General features: G+C 36.1%; 1 protein-coding gene across 1 annotated transcript in view; it reads right to left on the minus strand.

Moving 5' to 3' along the window:
- The window catches only part of LOC117331284 (protein piccolo-like), a 103,070-nt gene that overhangs the window by 66,592 nt on the left and 20,774 nt on the right, over positions 1-15,704 (minus strand).

A 15,704-nucleotide genomic window follows, 5' to 3' on the forward strand; every position in this document is an offset into this window, starting at 1 on the left:
ACACAAGAGGGGGCGATCCTTATTACGAGGGTACATATATACACAAGAGGGAGCGGTCCTTATTACGAGGGTACATATATACACAAGAGGGAGCGGTCCTTATTGTGAGGGTATATACATACACAAGAGGGGGCGATCCTTATTGTGAGGGTATATACATATACAAGAGGGGACGGTCCTTATTGTGAGGTTCTATCCATACTAAGAATGGTAGCGACTTTTCAGAGTTCTTCCGGGAAGATAGGATATATCCAAGAGGACGTTATACAAAGGGATATTTACACACTTAAGATTTCAGTATAGGCTGATACCCCTCTTCCAGAATAGGTAGGTTACAAGATTCATGCGCAAAAAATCGTAAGAAAAGTGTTTTGTTTTATACACGTGTTTATATCATCTTAAGATATATTTTGATGGAATCATTTTAGTCCCTCGAAACCTTAGTTTACATTTGAAACAGACCAATTGCAGCTGTCGCTCACTGATTGTCCGACAATGAAAATGTGTGACCTTGATCAACCGTCAAGATTACAGAGGAAGCAATCTCCTAATGGACACGGAGTTCAATACCATGTATTACCAGATCAAAATATAGGTGAAAGTGATATCCGCGGATTAAAGCAGACTAAGTCTAGGGTGAGCTGGTACATTACCGTGCGTGATGGACTGGAATCACACACGTCATAGATTCCATCAATACCGCTACATGTAATGTGTACACGTCATTCTACTTAACCCGGGGGGAGGGGGGCACCACTGATTTATGTAAACATAACAAACATTCAGTGGTTATTAAACTGCTAGGCTGATAATCAGCCCGACAAGTATGACAAAGCTAATACCTGTATAGAATGGGTATCATTACACCTGTAAAACACTGTTACGTATACGGGTCAAACCAGGGGGCAACGACATTTAAGGGGTTTAACGCCCTCGCAACAGCTAACGTAATAGACAGGTGTCAAGGACACACCTGATAAAGAAAACATAGAACAGAAAGACAGATTAGTTAGGAGAGAAAGGACATATTTAAATTCACAAATGTTGTAATAGGAGCATATTATTTAGTTTGCTCTCTTCAATGTCCTCTAAAGAAAAGACAAGGAAAAAATTCCATATTCTTCAGAGCCGCACTTTTTGTCATCTTCCACGTTCAGAGGATACGGACTTGAACTCTTTCATGTTAAATTACACTGTCCATGGTATACATAACACCTATATCACAACATCTCCCGGTAAATTACACTGTCCGTGGTATACATAACACCCATATCACAAGGTAAATTACACTGTCCGTGGTATACATAACACCTATATCACAAGGTAAATTACACTGTCCGTGGTATACATAACACCTATATCACAAGGTAAATTACACTGTCCATGGTATACATAACACCTATATCACAAGGTAAATTACACCGTCCGTGGTATACATAACACCTATATCACAAGGTAAATTACACTGTCCATGGTATACATAACACCTATATCACAAGGTAAATTACACTGTCCGTGGTATACATAACACCTATATCACAAGGTAAGTTACACTGTCCATGGTATACATAACACCTATATCACAAGGTAAATTACACTGTCCATGGTATACATAACACCTATATCACAAGGTAAATTACACCGTCCGTGGTATACATAACACCTATATCACAAGGTAAATTACACTGTCCATGGTATACATAACACCTATATCACAAGGTAAATTACACTGTCCATGGTATACATAAAACCTATATCACAAGGTAAGTTACACTGTCTATGGTATACATAACACCTATATCACAAGGTAAATTACACTGTCCATGGTATACATAAAACCTATATCACAAGGTAAATTACACTGTCTATGGTATACATAACACCTATATCACAAGGTAAGTTACACTGTCTATGGTATACATAAAACCTATATCACAAGGTAAATTACACTGTCCGTGGTATACATAACACCTATATCACAAGGTAAGTTACACTGTCCATGGTATACATAACACCTATATCACAAGGTAAATTACACTGTCCATGGTATACATAACACCTATATCACAAGGTAAATTACACCGTCCATGGTATACATAACACCTATATCACAAGGTAAATTACACCGTCCGTGGCATACATAACACCTATATCACAAGGTAAATTACACCCTCCATGGTATACATAACACCTATATCACAAGGTAAATTACACCGTCCATGGTATACATAACACCTATATCACAAGGTAAATTACACTGTCCATGGTATACATAACACCTATATCACAAGGTAAATTACACCGTCCGTGGTATACATAACACCTATATCACAAGGTAAATTACACTGTCCATGGTATACATAACACCTATATCACAAGGTAAATTACACTGTCCATGGTATACATAAAACCTATATCACAAGGTAAGTTACACTGTCTATGGTATACATAACACCTATATCACAAGGTAAATTACACTGTCCATGGTATACATAAAACCTATATCACAAGGTAAATTACACTGTCTATGGTATACATAACACCTATATCACAAGGTAAGTTACACTGTCTATGGTATACATAAAACCTATATCACAAGGTAAATTACACTGTCCGTGGTATACATAACACCTATATCACAAGGTAAGTTACACTGTCCATGGTATACATAACACCTATATCGCAAGGTAAATTACACTGTCCATGGTATACATAACACCTATATCACAAGGTAAATTACACCGTCCATGGTATACATAACACCTATATCACAAGGTAAATTACACCGTCCGTGGTATACATAACACCTATATCACAAGGTAAATTACACCCTCCATGGTATACATAACACCTATATCACAAGGTAAATTACACTGTCTATGGTATACATAACACCTATATCACAAGGTAAATTACACTGTCCGTGGTATACATAACACCTATATCACAAGGTAAATTACACTATCCGTGGTATACATAACACCTATATCACAAGGTAAATTACACTGTCCATGGTATACATAACACCTATATCACAAGGTAAATTACACTGTCTATGGTATACATAACACCTATATCACAAGGTAAGTTACACTGTCTATGGTATACATAAAACCTATATCACAAGGTAAATTACACTGTCCGGGTATACAAACACCTATATCACAAGGTAAGTTACACTGTCCATGGTATACATAACACCTATATCACAAGGTAAATTACACTGTCCATGGTATACATAACACCTATCTCACAAGGTAAATTACACCGTCCATGGTATACATAACACCTATATCCAAGGTAAATTACACCCGTCCGTTGTATACCATAACACCTATATCACAAGGTAAATTTACACCTCCATGGTATACATAGACACCTATATCACAAGGTAAATTAAACTTGTCTTATGGTATAGCATAAACACCTTATAACAAGGTAAATTACACCGTCCCGTGTATACATAACACCTATATCACAAGGTAAATTACACCGTCCGTGGTATACATAACACCTATATCACAAGGTAAATTACACCGTCCGTGGTATACATAACACCTATATCACAAGGTAAATTACACCGTCCGTGGTATACATAACACCTATATCACAAGGTAAATTACACTGTCCATGGTATACATAACACTACTATATACAATGATAATGTGTATGTAATGTGATTTTCTTCATCTTTTACCATATATGTATATAAGTAGGCCCACTGATAAGGTTCATTGTTGTGTGTGAAATGTAACTATAATACATATTCATGATATACAAAGCTAAGTGCTTTTTCTTGTTTGTTTCTTTTCCTAATATTCATGCACTTTATTACGTTATTCTGGTGGTAAGCCTAGTTCTTTTGAACTTAAATTACTGTGCTTTACCATGTGAACAACATGCTATTATCTGGTGGCTTTACATCATCTACACGGGAACACCAATGGACAAGCTACCAATATCGAGTTAAAACTACATCAACCCACTTGGTGTTGCCAGTAATACAGAACAAACTCTACTATTTCCTCGGCAAAGATTGAAGTAACGACGATTGTGTTATCGCACAAATGAACCGTGAGCTCTCCCTTCGCTATCTCGAGTATTACGTGGCAATCAAAGTGACGTTATCTCGAATATTACGTGTGGCTGGACTTGGCGCTATCTCGAGCATTAAGTGCCAATATACCTGACGCTTGGTTAGATGTGACATTGACCATAAGTAAAACCTAAGACAGACTGTCTGAACGCTCCTTGTCCCATAGGCCCCGATCGAACGTGCGATGTGTGCTCCACGCCCGTTCACGTGAACCAATCGATGGGACAGGGAGACAGCGAAGCCTTAATGAAATTCTTAGCATTCAGCTATTCGGACTTGTGTTTTGTTTGGCAATAACAAAATCGATTTCTCTACTCAAGGACTAAATCAAGAATTTATATCATAATTTGATATAATATAGCTTTTCAGAGCGGACAAAAACCCGATGTGATATTATAACGAGCTTGTATAAAGATATCTACACACTTATGTGTTTATACGATCAGGTTGTGAATAGTATAAACATCAACAAAACGTTTCCAGTATATTGTTTACAATCCTTCTGTTAGCAGTGGACAATATATATAAAGGCTGTGTGTCAGCCAAAAAAGTATTTGACCATCAATCCAAACTAAACATACTAACACACGAATGGAGTAAAAAGTGGTCCATGGGACCTGCCGAGGAAACATTGATTCTCGAAATTTACATTACAGTTCCCTTGGCGTTCATCATATTGACACTTTCATGATTGATATGAATTTTAGGATATCAGGAATTTTCTATCAAACAGTGAGCACGTTTAAATAATGTCATTGAAAACGAATGTAATATGACAGTCGGAAATGACGCCAAATCAAGGACAGTTGAAACGGATCACTCTCTTGAGGGTGATCTATTGACAATGATATATATTTATTGAAGTCTTCATTTTTAAACTACCTTACGCCTGTTTATTAATATTTCCTGAAAGACCAATTTACAAGTGAAAGTTTATTTCTTCGAAATGATACCTTCATTATATACGGGCAAATAGCGCAAAGCGCTCCACGTATTTCATGCGCGCCCTGATGGCGTCTCTCGTGCGCTCGCGCCTAAGGCATGCCGGTTTATAGCCCCGGGTTTGATTGTTACACCGAGATAAAACAATAATCGATTGTGTTAGTGCTGGTACTCCATCTCCTGCTCTCCCCGTAAACACACCTTAAACACGTCAGCTTGGTAAACACACCTTTAACATGTCAGCTTGGTAAACACACCTTAAACATGTCAGCTTGGTAAACATGTCAGCTTGGTAAACAAGTCAGCTTGGTAAACATGTCGGCTTGGTAAACACACCTTTAACATGTCAGCTTGGTAAACACACCTTTAACATGTCAGCTTGGTAAACACACCTTAAACATGTCAGCTTGGTAAACACATCTTAAACATGTCAGCTTGGTAAACATGTCAGCTTGGTAAACACACGTTTAACATGTCAGCTTGGTAAACATGTCAGCTTGGTAAACACACCTTTAACATGTCAGCTTGGTAAACACACCTTTAACATGTCAGCTTGGTAAACACACCTTTAACATGTCAGCTTGGTAAACATGTCAGCTTGGTAAACATGTCAGCTTGGTAAACATGTCAGCTTGGTAAACACCCCTTAAACATGTCAGCTTGGTAAACACACCTTAAACATGTCAGCTTGGTAAACACACCTTTAACATGTCAGCTTGGTAAACATGTCAGCTTGGTAAACACACCTTAAACATGTCAGCTTGGTAAACATGTCAGCTTGGTAAACACACCTTTAACATGTCAGCTTGGTAAACATGTCAGCTTGGTAAACATGTCAGCTTGGTAAACACACCTTAAACATGTCAGCTTGGTAAACACACCTTTAACATGTCAGCTTGGTAAACATGTCAGCTTGGTAAACATGTCAGCTTGGTAAACACACCTTAAACATGTCAGCTTGGTAAACACACCTTAAACATGTCAGCTTGGTAAACACACCTTTAACATGTCAGCTTGGTAAACATGTCAGCTTGGTAAACAAGTCAGCTTGGTAAACATGTCAGCTTGGTAAACATGTCAGCTTGGTAAACACACCTTTAACATGTCAGCTTGGTAAACACACCTTAAACATGTCAGCTTGGTAAACATGTCAGCTTGGTAAACATGTCAGCTTGGTAAACATGTCAGCTTGGTAAACATGTCAGCTTGGTAAACAAGTCAGCTTGGTAAACATGTCAGCTTGGTAAACACACCTTTAACATGTCAGCTTGGTAAACACACCTTAAACATGTCAGCTTGGTAAACATGTCAGCTTGGTAAACATGTCAGCTTGGTAAACAAGTCAGCTTGGTAAACATGTCAGCTTGGTAAACATGTCAGCTTGGTAAACACACCTTTAACATGTCAGCTTGGTAAACACACCTTAAACATGTCAGCTTGGTAAACAAGTCAGCTTGGTAAACATGTCAGCTTGGTAAACATGTCAGCTTGGTAAACACACCTTTAACATGTCAGCTTGGTAAACACACCTTAAACATGTCAGCTTGGTAAACATGTCAGCTTGGTAAACATGTCAGCTTGGTAAACATGTCAGCTTGGTAAACACACCTTAAACATGTCAGCTTGGTAAACACACCTTAAACATGTCAGCTTGGTAAACACACCTTAAACATGTCAGCTTGGTAAACACACCTTAAACATGTCAGCTTGGTAAACATGTCAGCTTGGTAAACACACCTTAAACATGTCAGCTTGGTAAACACACCTTAAACATGTCAGCTTGGTAAACATGACAGTTTGGTAAACACATATTTAACATGTCAGCTTGGTAAACACACCTTAAACATGTCAGCTTGGTAAGGCTAGCAATCAACATGGATTTACGTTCGTGGACCTAATAGTGTAAAAGTAGTAATAAAATATAAACAGTTGTCAAAGAAGAAACAATTTACTGATAATAAGGGTCCTTATTTAATAAGCAATTGATAAATCACCACATGGTTTAGTAATACTTTACATACTGTACATGGACGTTTGGGTTTGGAATGTACATGCTACACACAGCTTATACTCCCCACTGAAGTAAGTCGTCTAGAGACGTTTATACATGATGTCGTTACAGAGAATAATATAGCCGTTTGGACACAAGTGATCAGAAAAAGATGTTTGTCTAATTATTGTATGTTGCGTGTAGCTTAATTAAACGGTATGCGTCGAGTTAATGCAGAGGGAAAAACTGAGAACTGTCATCAAATGAGCGTATATCGATATCTGTGACGTCAGATCCGTCTCGGGAACGTGTACCTACTTATAGACATATTGTTATTATTCTCTGTCATTCTGTCTGCCGATAATACGGAAGTGGCCTGCTCCGAAATACTCAATTACAGAACGCATCTAATCCAGGTTTTACATCTAATCAAGGTTTTACAGCGAATCAAGGTTTTACATCTAATCAAGGTTTTACATCTAATCAAGGTTTTACATCTAATCAAGGTTTTACAGCTAATCGAGGTTTTACATCTAATCAAGGTTTTACAGCTAATCAAGGTTTTACAGCTAATCGAGGTTTTACATCTAATCAAGGTTTTACATCTAATCAAGGTTTTACAGCTAATCGAGGTTTTACATCTTATCAAGGTTTTACAGCTAATCGAGGTTTTACAGGTAACCAAGGTTTTACAGCTAACCAAGGTTTTACAGGTAACCAAGGTTTTACAGGTAACCAAGGTTTTACAGGTAACCAAGGTTTTACAGTGAATCCAGGTTTTACAGCTAATCGAGGTTTTACATCTAATCAAGGTTTTACAGCTAATCGAGGTTTTACAGGTAACCAAGTTTTTACAGCAAATCAAGGTTTTACAGGTAACCAAGGTTTTACAGTGAATCCAGGTTTTACATCTAACCAAGGTTTTACAGGTAACCAAGGTTTTACAGCTAATCAAGGTTTTACAGGTAACCAAGGTTTTACATCTAATCAAGGTTTTACAGCTAACCAAGGTTTTACAGGTAACCAAGGTTTTACAGCTAATCAAGGTTTTACAGGTAACCAAGGTTTTACAGCTAATCAAGGTTTTACAGCTAACCTAGGTTTTACAGGTAACCATGGTTTTACAGCGAATCAAGGTTTTACAGCTAACCAGGGTTTTACAGCGAATCAAGGTTTTACAGCTAATCAAGGTTTTACAGGTAACCAAGGTTTTACAGCTAATCAAGGTTTTACAGCTAATCAAGGTTTTACAGGTAACCAAGGTTTTACAGCAAATCAAGGTTTTACAGTGAATCAAGGTTTTACAGGTAACCAAGGTTTTACAGCTAATCAAGGTTTTACAGGTAACCAAGGTTTTACAGGTAACCAAGGTTTTACAGGTAACCAAGGTTTTACAGGTAACCAAGGTTTTACAGGTAACCAAGGTTTTACAGCTAATCAAGGTTTTACAGCGAATCAAGGTTTTAAAGGTAACCAAGGTTTTACAGCTAATCAAGGTTTTACAGCGAATCAAGGTTTTACAGCGAATCAAGGTTTTACAGCGAATCAAGGTTTTAAAGGTAACCAAGGTTTTACAGCTAATCAAGGTTTTACAGTGAATCAGGGTTTTACATCTAATCAAGGTTTTACAGCTAATCAAGGTTTTACAGCAAATCAAGGTTTTACATCTTATCAAGGTTTTACAGCAAATCAAGGTTTTACATCTTATCAAGGTTTTACAGTGAATCAGGGTTTTACATCTAATCAAGGTTTTACAGCTAATCAAGGTTTTACATCTAATCAAGGTTTTACAGCAAATCAAGGTTTTACATCTTATCAAGGTTTTACAGCGAATCAAGGTTTTACAGCGAATCGAGGTTTTACAGCCTACTATTAGGCCGTGTAAATGTGACTACCTGCACATTGTAACACTTTCACGCGCACGGATAACGACCAATTAAATATGACATCATAGTCCATGTTATGTTGTGATCTTGCCCTTTCCCCTGCCATGGGATTAAGGACATGTGTCTTGGATTTGTTTAAATCGGTTATTACATCAACAAAACACAACTATCACTACGGGGTTAAAGGTCAGCACTCGTTTCCCACATTTTCTACATCGGTGTCTGTGTATGAATGGCTTTCTGGAATACGAAATCGATTGCGCTCAGCAATGTATTGGCATTCATTCAACATTTAAACAATAGGGCACTATATATCTAGCAGAACATGGGCGTTATATAAGTCAGACTTTAACACTGAACCTACATCACAGCAGTATGATAGAGAGACACTAAACTCTGAACCTACATCACACAGCAGTATGATAGAGAGACACTAAACTCTGAACCTACATCACACAGCAGTATGATAGAGAGACTCTAAACTCTGAACCTACATCACACAGCAGTATGATAGAGAGACACTAAACTCTGAACCTACATCACACAGCAGTATGATAGAGAGACACTAAACTCTGAACCTACATCACACAACAGTATGATAGAGGCACTAAACTCTGAACCTACATCACACAGCAGTATGATAGAGAGACACTAAACTCTCAACCTACATCACACAGCAGTATGATAGAGAGACACTAATCTCTGAACCTACATCACACAGCAGTATGATAGAGAGACACTAAACTCTGAACCTACATCACACAGCAGTATGATAGAGAGACACTAAACTCTGAACCTACATCACACAGCAGTATGATAGAGAGTAAACTCTGAACCAACATCACACAGCAGTATGATAGAGAGACACTTAACTCTGAACCTACATCACACAGCAGTATGATAGAGAGACACTAAACTCTGAACCTACATCACACAGCAGTATGATAGAGAGTTAACTCTGAACCTACATCACACAGCAGTATGATAGAGAGACACTAAACTCTGAACCTACATCACACAGCAGTATGATAGAGAGACACTAAACTCTGAACCTACATCACACAGCAGTATGATAGAGAGACACTAAACTCTGAACCTACATCACACAGCAGTATGATAGAGAGACACTAAACTCTGAACCTACATCACACAGCAGTATGATTGAGGACACTAAACTCTGAACCTACATCACACAGCAGTATGATAGTGAGACACTTATCTCTGAACCTACATCACACAGCAGTATGATAGTGAGACACTTATCTCTGAACCTACATCACACAGCAGTATGATAGAGAGACACTAATGCCTGAACCTACATCACACAGTAGTATGATAGAGAGGCACTAAACTCTGAACCTACATCACACAGTAGTATGATAGGGAGATACTTATCTCTGAACCTACATCACACAGTAGTATGATAGAGAGACACTAAACTCTGAACCTACATCACACAGCAGTATGATAGAGAGACACTAAACTCTGAACCTACATCACACAGCAGTATGATAGAGAGACACTAAACTCTGAACCTACATCACACAGCAGTATGATAGGGAGACACTAAACTCTGAACCTACATCACACAGCAGTATGATAGAGAGACACTAAACTCTGAACCTACATCACACAGCAGTATGATAGGGAGACACTAAACTCTGAACCTACATCACACAGCAGTATGATAGAGAGACACTAAACTCTTACCTACATCACACAGTAGTTTAAGAAGGCAGTATCAAAATTGAATAAAAAGTAGACAGCTGCTATATTTTCTCCTCTTAATTTAATACTCCGCCATGAAACCTGTTTAACAATGGTATTGACTCGATACAATTTTATTTGTTTTTGTAATAGCAGAACTCTCCGACAATTACTTTTCCAAACACAATGTGGCACTGCCTGGTTGATAATTTGATGTTGGTGATGTGACATAAGTTATACTAAACCAAAGTCGGCGTGGTATCTGGTTATAACAGACTTAGATAGGTGATTTAGTAAATTCTAGTTTCTGACAGAACTTAAAAGGATGATGTTGCATATAAAGTCGTTTGACTATGTAGCTATTAAAATGGATTTCTCTTACATTGGATTCTACGCCTAGTTTCAAGGTTATTTTGACTCAGTGTCAAACTTGATTTGCTTTTGAAACTCACAACAAAGTCAACTGACTCAGTTAAAATGCGAATAGATTAACAGGCAAGGGCGATGAGAATTTGTAATTTATCTGAGGATAAAACGGTAATGTCATTTTGTAGTCTAGCTCTGTCATTATAAAAAGGCGATGACATTTTGTAGTCTAGCTCTGTCATTATAAAAAGGCGATGACATTTTGTAGTCTAGCTCTGTCATTAAAAAAAGGCGATGACATTTTGTAGTCTAGCTCTGTCATTATAAAAAGGCGATGACATTTTTTTGTAATATAGCTATGTCATTATAAAAAGGCGATGACATTTTGTGTTCTAGCTAATTCAGGATAAAAAAGCGATCACATTTTGTGTTCTAGCTCTGTCATTATAAAAAGGCGATGACATTTTGTAATATTGCTAATTCAGGATAAAAAGGCGATGATATTTTGTAATATAGCTAAGTCAGGATAAAAATAGTGTGACGTAGACATGATAAATGGTACTTAACAGTATGGTTACTACCACAGGAATTTATTTATCTGAAATAAGATAACGTTTACATTGCTGTAATTTGAGCGAGTGATATTTTTAATACACTTGGTTCTTTGACGAATGTCCTCTCTAGCCTATAATCGTTAAAAGTGCCATCACTTCTCTTGACGCCGACCAAAACAAAAAAAAATCAACCTTGAGGACGAAAATTAAACATTAATAACGCCTCGACGATAATTAACTCCGTCTAATTGTGATATTGATTCCTCGAAACTGAAACAAACGCGAGTCTCGGGGCAACTATTCCATGTAAATGTTATCGGTAGGACAGAGTCGTACTGAATCAGAGACAAGCTAGGGGCCTAGACTGGTATTAACCCAATGATGGTATGTGTGTTTACAGTGGTACACCTGACTGAATCACCCTATATAATCAACATACATTGCAATATGTTAAAGGATGTCACTCTGCTCATTAACGTCGAATATAAAAAAAGATAACGATTAAACAAACTAAAATCATCATGAAAACGAGGCTTGCTTGTGATGTCACTTCGGGAACGCACGCGCTTATTTAAATAAACACCGTTGGATAGATATGTATTCCCTCATTTAGATAGAATAGGGTCCGCGGTGGCCGAGTGGTTAAGGTGTCCCGACACTTTAACACTAGCCCTCCACCTCTGGGTTGCGAGTTCGAAACCTACGTGGGGCAGGTACTGACCGTAGGCCGTTCGTTTTTTCCGGGTACTCCGGCTTTCCCCCACCTCCAAACCTGGCCCGTCCTTAAATGACCCTGGCTGTTAATAGGACGTTAAACAAAAACAAACAAACATAGAACAGATAGAATAGTTACGACGGTGACACATCGCAGCGGGTCTGTCGAGCCGATCAGCTGCGAACCCGCTCCAAACTCACCGCGAACCCACCGCGCGAACCATTCCGAATGGAAACGATTTTACTTTTGCAATAATTAAGGAAAGATTATTTGACATTTTTAATCAAAATGGATATAGTGATATTATAGATATGTCGAAAGGTTTGCTTTACAGGGAATTAAATGATAAAATTCTATTACAATCGTATCTAACAAAATCAGTTAATATCAGCTATACGAAAGAAATTGCTCGGCTCAGACTGTCAGCTCACAAGTTAAATATTGAATCTGGGCGATATGTTGGCATTGATAGAAGTAAAAGAGTTTGTACTCTATGTAATCTTAATGATATAGAAGACGAATTTCATTTTGTTTTAGTTTGTACTAGGTATTCTGATTTAAGACAGAAGTATTTAAAATATTATTATAGAAATAATCCAAGTGTATATAAGCTTACTCAATTACTTAATACAAATAATGTTAACGACTTGTGTAATCTTGGGAAATATCTGTTAGCGGCAAATAAGTGCCGATCACAAGCATGAGATATATATATATATTGTAATAATAATATTGATTGATGTTACTGTTATATTATATTATTGCTTTGTTCATTCTCCTGTGACCAATTTAACATTTTGTATATATGTAAATATCCTGTATATCATATGTTTACACTGATGAGTCGTAAGACTAAAAGTAATAAATGAACTTGAACTTGAACTTGAACGCTGCTAGCACCCTGCGAACCCACTGCGAGCATCCCACGGCTAAGAGCGACAGGTTTAGAGATTTTTCGCGCGTTTGGTACAAAATCAACATCACAGCAGTGTAAATTTATATATATATATATATAGACCAACATATACAAAGATGAATTACTAAATATGTATATATGTGTTTATACATAATGTCATTACGTCATTTACAAATAGACATGACTATTTATATATACATATAATGTTATTACGTCATTTACAAATAGACTATTTATATATATAATGTTATTACGTCATTTACAAATAGACTATTTATATATATAATGTTATTACGTCATTTACAAATAGACTATTTATATATATAATGTTATTACGTCATTTACAAATAGACATGACTATTTATATATATAATGTTATTACGTCATTTACAAATAGACTATTTATATATATAATGTTATTACGTCATTTACAAATAGACATGACTAATCATATATATAATGTTATTACGTCATTTACAACTAGACATGACTATTTATATATATAATGTTATTACATCATTTACAAATAGACATGACTATTTATATATATAATGTTATTGCGTCACTTATAGATAGACATGACTATTTATATATATAATGTTATAACGGCATTTACATATTACGTACAAGGAAGCATGAATAAATATGAATATGTTATTACGTAATAAATGTTTTAATAACGATATGGATGACTTTATTGTTATGTGTAGTTATTATATTTGCAAGCACTCATGACTAAATACATGGTTGGTACTCGTTATCACTAATTAGCATAAATACGAATGTACGATAAATCAATTATTGATATAATTACATGTGTTTGATAAATCACTAATTGTTATATTTAAATGTGTATGATAAATCACTAATTGTTATATTTACATGTGTATGATAAATCACTAATTACTACATTTACATGTGTATGATAAATCACTAATTGTTATATTTAAATGTGTATGATAAATCACTAAGTGTTATATTTACATGTGTATAATAAATCACTAATTACTACATTTACATGTGTATAATAAATCACTAATTAGTATATTTACATGTGTATAATAAATCACTAATTAGTATATTTACATGTTTATAATAAATCACTAATTATTATATTTACATGTGTATAATAAATCACATGTAATAAATAATATACCCCCCCCCCCCCCCCCCCCCCCCCCCATCAGCGGATAAAATCGTCATTTCGTACGCAGAAATGTCCATATTGGTATGTCAAGATTTACGGATGAGATTTGTTGAATTCTTAGTGAAACCCCAACACGAGAAAGAGAAACAATCTACCAGTGATCCGGTTAAAATGTCAGCATTTTCTGTGCTAATGGAATCCCAAAAAACGCTTTCTCTTCCACCCTAACCAAAAGACTCCGCCAAACTTGTCGGTCCTCAAAAACTGTATTGTGATTTTCAATGGTAAATCTTAGTTTTCATTTTTTATTGGTTGGGACCATGCTTTTGTTCTCATTAATAAATATTGTTAGATTTAAAAGTCCATGTTACCAATTTTTTGTAGTTGTTTATTAGTTTGAGATTGGGGAGGGGACCATGGTTTTGTTCTCTTTCAAAAATATTGCTAGATTTGATAGCCAATGTTGCCAAAATATTGTAGTTTATTGGTTTCAGATTCTAGTCATTTTGAGACCTGTTGTTTGATAATTTTACATGCCAATCAAAGATGACTTTGTTAATTTTATCTAATTTCAAATACTATCAATGTTTGAACTTAATATTTAATAAAACACTGTTGATTTTGTTTGAGCAATGTGTTTGTTTTGTAATCGTCATCCCTTGATATTTGGATTTTTATTTTTTATAGATGCACTAGCCAAAATATTTCCTTTTTGGATATTTTTTTCATTGGTATCCATAAAAGAACATGCATTGCATACAGTTTATGAATTCAAGTTTAAGCATTTCATCATTCATGGAGTGACCAATCATTGACTTTGGGTATTTTTGACAAATTTTCTACTACATTACATTGTTTGTAACTTCTGTTGTTGATGTTCTTCTATTCACCTTTTGCTCCTGAGCAGATCCATATATGTAGTAATAATTCAGCAACATCAAATAACTAGTTTGAATGATTTAAACATTTGTTGTTGCTGTATTTAAAGAGGAAAAGACATTATTCTAATATTGCGTCTGTGAAAATTACGCGCTCGCTTCAAAATGTTAGGATTTCAATTTTTTTTTTTTTAAATCAAAAAAATTTCGCTCGCTCGCTCCAATTTTAAAATGTCAAAATCCGAAGAACAATTTATCAAATTGGTATGGCCTTAGTATATTTATTTATGTATGTGACAATGTATCGGCTCGACAATACAGCTCTCTAGACAATCTACACCATTTGTTAAGGCTGGTGACGTTTTTATGTACCCAATGTTATGTAACTCATATCACACGTGGTAAACACGTAACTACTTGTGTCAAGTCACACTGACTGTCCGGAATTAGAATCATATTTCAATCGTTTGTAGAGGATGTGTAACGTGGTGTGATATAAATGATGAC

This window comes from Pecten maximus, chromosome 7, assembly GCF_902652985.1.
Source record: "Pecten maximus chromosome 7, xPecMax1.1, whole genome shotgun sequence".
In the NCBI taxonomy this organism is placed as follows: Eukaryota; Metazoa; Mollusca; class Bivalvia; order Pectinida; family Pectinidae; genus Pecten; species Pecten maximus.